The sequence below is a fragment of the Haliotis rubra genome, unplaced genomic scaffold (genome assembly GCF_003918875.1).
Source record: "Haliotis rubra isolate DU_JTF1 unplaced genomic scaffold, ASM391887v1 Scf178, whole genome shotgun sequence".
In the NCBI taxonomy this organism is placed as follows: Eukaryota; Metazoa; Mollusca; class Gastropoda; order Lepetellida; family Haliotidae; genus Haliotis; species Haliotis rubra.
Window position 1 is genome coordinate 1,528,644 of NW_025765758.1, and position 6,000 is coordinate 1,534,643.

The 6,000-nt window shown below is 41.8% G+C and overlaps 1 long non-coding RNA gene across 1 annotated transcript; it reads right to left on the reverse strand.

Moving 5' to 3' along the window:
* Positions 1-1,575: 1,575 nt before the first annotated feature.
* Positions 1,576-2,309, reverse strand: LOC124273225. Its single transcript, XR_006897580.1, has 3 exons — positions 1,888-2,309; positions 1,704-1,738; positions 1,576-1,633 (listed from the first exon to the last, which is right to left on the reverse strand). It is a non-coding gene; the product is annotated as an uncharacterized LOC124273225 (long non-coding RNA).
* Between the last annotated feature and the right edge of the window lie 3,691 nt (positions 2,310-6,000).

Consider the following 6,000-nt stretch of genomic DNA (forward strand, 5'->3'; position numbering starts at 1 on the left):
CACCTTTGATATTGTATGTGTCGCCTATGATATTGTTTGTTACTTAAGATATTGTTTGTAATTAAATGTGTCAATTTCTCGGTGGATGTCCAACCTTTCTACAAGAACACCGTGCATCATGCTTATTGCTCCAATTTGTCAATATGGCAGCATGATTCCTCCAACGGAATACACTACATATTTCATGAAATCATGATACGTAGTGCCACCATGCATGTCTGCGTGAAAATATGATAGTTAATATCTACCGAGTAGTCTCTGACTAGTTCAGGAGGTTGTTGTTGTGGTATATTTCTGGTTCCAAGTTTGGCAGCAAATGATTTTTATCAACGAGGAAATGAAATAGCATATTCCACACAAAGTGCATTTCAAAGCTGCCTACGCACATCTACAGATAAAACCCATTACCTGACACACTTTACTGTGAGCAGTGGCAACGGTAAACACTAGAAACTGTCTTGTAACGCTGTTGACACATTACCGCACATGCTACAGTGTAGCCAGAGAAACAGTTGACACATCTACCCGACACACTGACCTCTGACACAGGTAACATATGTACCCGACACACCGTACAGTAACCTCTGACACATCTACCCGATATACAGTACAGTAACCTGTGACACATGTACCCGACATACAGTACAGTAACCTGTGACACATCTACCCGACACACTTGACATTGACCTGTGACACATCTACCCGGCACACCGTACAATAACCTGTGACACATCTACCCGACATACTGTACAGTAACCTGTGACACATCTACCCGACACACTTGACATTGACCTGTGACACAGGTAACATATGTACCCGACACACCGTACAGTAACCTGTGACATATCTACCCGACATACAGTACAGTAACCTGTGACACATCTACCCGGCACACCGTACAATAATTTGTGACACATCTACCCGACATACTGTACAGTAACCAGTGACACATCTACCCGACACACTTCACATTGACCTGTGACACAGGTAACATAGTTACCCGACACACAGTACAGTAACCTGTGACACATCTACCCGACACACAGTACAGTAACCTGTGACACATCTACCCTGCACACCGTACAATAATTTGTGACACATCTACCCGACGTACTGTACAGTAACCTGTGACACATCTACCCGACACAGTTCACATTGACCTGTGACACAGGTAACATAGTTACCCGACACACCGTACAGTAACCTGTGACACATCTACCCGACATACAGTATAGTAACCTGTGACACATCTACCCGACACACAGTACAGTAACCTGTGACACATCTACCCGACATACAGTACAGTAACCTGTGACACATCTACCCGACATACAGTACAGTAACCTGTGACACATCTACCCGACATACTGTACAGTAACCTGTGACACATCTACTCCTCACACCGTACAATAATTTGTGACACATCTACCCGACATACTGTACAGTAACCTGTGACACATCCACCCGACATACAGTATAGTAACCAGTGACACATCTACCCGACACACTTCAAATTAACCTGTGACACAGGTAACATAGTTACCCGACACATAGTACAGTAACCTGTGACACATTTATCCGACATACAGTACAGTAACCTGTGACACATCTACCCGACATACAGTACAGTAACCTGTGACACATCTACCCCTCACACCGTACAATAATTTGTGACACATCTACCCGACATACAGTACAGTAACCTGTGACACATCTACCCGACACACTTCACATTAACCTGTGACACAGGTAACATAGTTACCCGACACACAGTACAGTAACCTGTGACACATTTATCCGACATACAGTACAGTAACCTGTGACACATCTACCCGACATACAGTACAGTAACCTGTGACACATCTACCCGACATACTGTACAGTAACCTGTGACACATCTACCCGACATACAGTACAGTAACCTGTGACACATCTGCCTGGCCCTCTATACACTGACCAGTGACACAGATCTGCATTACACGTTACAGTCCACAGAGACACAGTTAACACATCTGCATGACTCACATTACAGTCCACAGTGACACAGTTGACAGATGTTGCTGACAATGTGTTCTATCAACTTACGCCATGGAGTTGCGGCATGTCGTGCCAGGATTGACAGTTCGGCAAATACCAGCTTCCGTCGATCTTCAATCATTTCATGCATACAGCGTTTTGCGAAATAAAGAAACCTGAAGTCGTGTGTCGGTGTTTTCCCTCTATCTCACGTATCAAGAATACGCGTTTTTATCTATTGTTTACAAGAATACACGGCTTTTCCATTGGACCAGAGGCGGGTCACATGACCGCGAATGTGACGTTCATAAGTATGAACGACACATTTTGAAGTTTTTCACTAGACAGTTATATTGAAATGAAACACAGACGGACTTCGTCCACATTATAGGGGAACCCCTGGGAATTCCCAAGCTTGAATAAATATAGAAGACAATGTTGTCTGATCCGTTAATCTTGAAATTGACTCTTTTGCATAAACGGGGATAAATCAGATAATTGTCATTTCAAGAACATCCTTGCTTTGACTGATCGTAATGAAGAAATGCACATACAAACTATGAACTCGGTCATTAGCTGCCATGTGACACCCGTGAAGATCCGGGTTAGAATTGATCTTCTACAAACCATGCTTGTCGTAAGAGGCGACTAACGGGATCGGGTAGTCAGGCTCGCTTACTTGGTTCACACATGTCATCGTATCCCAGTTGCGTAGATCGATGTTCATGCTGTTGATCTCTTGATTGTCTGGTCCAGACTCGATTATGTACTGCCCGCCGCCATATAGCTGGAATATTGCTGAGTGCGGCGTAAAACTAAACTCAGTCAGTCACTCACTCACATATGACAGTCCACAGATCTGTAGATCTACCTCAGTATCTATTTGACATATATTAATAATCACCTATTCAATGATGAGACAAAAGATTCATGGTGAATGAGGCCACATGTTAATGAATTGCTTTGGAAACCTCTCACGTCTGTCATATCGGCCATTATGACGTCCTGTATTTGACGTAAACGTATTACGACGCGCCGTCGCTATGACTGATCTAATGAGGTATGTCGTATGACACATTTTTCATCTATCGAAGGTACATGTATTATTTGAATCTTTATGTTGTAACCCAGCAACAGAAAATGTTTCTGTAGACCAAGTTCAACATGCACAAACTGATGTAACTCCCTTTTGAAGAACGTATATTCTATTCGGCGTCACAAAAAATGTTCCTACAGAGCAACAAAGATGTTCCTACAGAGCAACAGAAGATGTTCCTACAGAGCAACAGAAAATGTTCCTGTAGAGCAATAGAAGATGTTCCTACAGAGCAACAGATGATGTTCCTATAGAGCAACAGAAGATGTTCTTACAGAGCAACAGAAGACGTTCCTACAGAGCAACAGAAGATGTTCCTATAGAGCAACAGAAGATGTTCTTACAGAGCAACAGAAGACGTTCCTACAGAGCAACAGAAGATGTTCCTATAGAGCAACAAAAGATGTTCTTACAGAGCAACAGAAGATGTTCCTATAGAGCAACAGAAGATGTTCTTACAGAGCAACAGAAGATGTTCCTACAGAGCAACAGAAGATATTCCTACAGAGAAACAGAAGATGTTCCTACAGAGAAACAGAAGATGTTCCTACAGAGAAACAGAAGATGTTCCTGTAGAGCACGTGGAGCATACATGCACTCATGCATCCTCTTCTTTTGATTGACTGACTGACTGAGTTTGGCTTTACGCCGCTTTTAGCAATATTCCGCAACATCACGGCAGGGGACACCAGAAATTGGCTTCACATATTGTACCCATGTGGGGATTCGAACCCGGGTCTTCAGCGTGACGAGCCAACGCTTTAACCATTAGGCTACCCCACAGCCCCTTTTCCTTTGAAGATTGAACTATATATTGTATTTGGCGTTGCAGTTGGATGTTGTGCTGTCTGTGGCAACACTTCAGTCACACAACTGAAATTGTGTAAATCTACTGCATTCCTCAAATATAACACATGGCTATAAAATCATAAAAAAATTACTTTCACTTTGAGTAAGTTCGTTGGAATATGAACCTTCATGGACTGAGAAGTTGGTAAATCAATAAAGAATTTTATGGATAACAACTTCTCGTTTATTGCATAGAGCATTGCATTATCTGTTAATATGCTGCTTGTCATAGCATACGATGCATATGTACTTCTAATCACTTTGTTCCAATCACTGTTATCTTGATAACAGTGTTAGAATCTACACCGAAACGTCGCACTTTGCAACGAACTATAAGTTGTTTTGCGTAAAGTTATATATGCTTATTGACTCACCAACTTCAAGAATGCCAAACAATTTTGCCCTCACTATGTGAAGTTTCATACTCCAATGAACGTACACAAAGTCCACGCCAATTCTTAATTTAATCAGGGACACTAGTTAAAGTCCATATGAAACATAAATAATCGATGCATTGGTTAGATGACATGCAGTTTTCAAACGTAAAAAGGTGACACCTAAATATGACTACATGCGGTCGGATAAAAGACTGTGCGATGCCAAAAGTATATAAACGCGTGTACATGTTATCCAAAGGTACTAGGCTGAAAACAGTGGCACACACACCACAAATTTAAGCTCTACAACACAACTATGGCAACCGTGAATACAGAGCGAAAGCTGCGATGGCTGAGTGGGTTAGATCGCTGACTTTGTGTGCTGGCGATTAGATGTCTGACTCTGAGAGCGTGGGTTTGAATCCCGGTTGGAACTCAACCTAGGAAAAGTACTAGAATCTGTACTTTACTGAGAAAGTGTAGACGTGCTTCACGTGATACCAGTATCAAATGCATCGCCTTCGAATAACCATTTCATATTTGTTTCAACCACCAAACCTAACTAAATGAGGCTAATTAAATGAGCCTCTCTGTAAATTGATAGTTTCCAAAGATCACAAATAAACTGTTTCCAGGATAAAAACATCTTCTGATTACGCCACTTATCGAAACCACAAAAACGAATACACACTAACGAGGGCCTGATATTAACGGAATTATATATTAAATATGTTTGCAGGAACAGTATCGACCCCAGAGTACACAGCTAATGGGATGTGATTTGACAGGTGAAGACAGTGCGGATTGCATTTAGTAATTACCATGAGGTACATGTTATTGCACCTGCTGACTTGAGTACATTAGTTTCACATAGGTGGACATCAGAAGGTCATATCCTCTCATTAACACGACTCGGTGGAAACTGTCAATATTGCCATGTACAACGCAATTCTCCATGTGTTGGCAGAACATCGGAAGTCCACCATGAACAGACATAGACCAATTTTGATTAAAACAATCTAGATTTATTTATACCATTGTAGTTGTACAGTTATTACGGATGTCTGTAGACAGTAATATACCACGGTGGTGCTGTGATCTGTATTTAGTAATATACTCATGCCAATAATGGTTGTCACCCCTTCAGAAAATGTTATTGGAGGGGGTGGGGAGGGGTTGGGGTGGTTTAGAGGGGTGACAACCATAATTGGCATGACTATATTACAGCAATAGCTTGACGTCTATAGTCGCTGAATGATATTACAGTTGTGCCATGACGGTCTGTTTTTGTCTGTTATAGTACAGATAAGTCGCGCCGGTCAGTAGTAGCTAATAGCACAGCTATACCACGGTGGTCTGTTGTCAGCAATGCTTGAAACACGAGAATTTATCATCCAAAACTGTGTTCCACTGGAGATATTGCTTGTGTGAGATCAAACGATATCTCCTAGCAGAATTTGTACAATGCCCTGACATCATCAATTACATGACTCATAATGCTATGTCGTCAAAACGTGATGACGTCATAATGCTATGACAAACTTATTGCAACATCTACAAATCATTTCCTCGACAGTAAGCAGGCATTTTCTCCAAAACCATCGGCAATCATACTCACTTGTCGGCCATAGATGGCCTTGACATTTAAGTGACCTGAGCAGT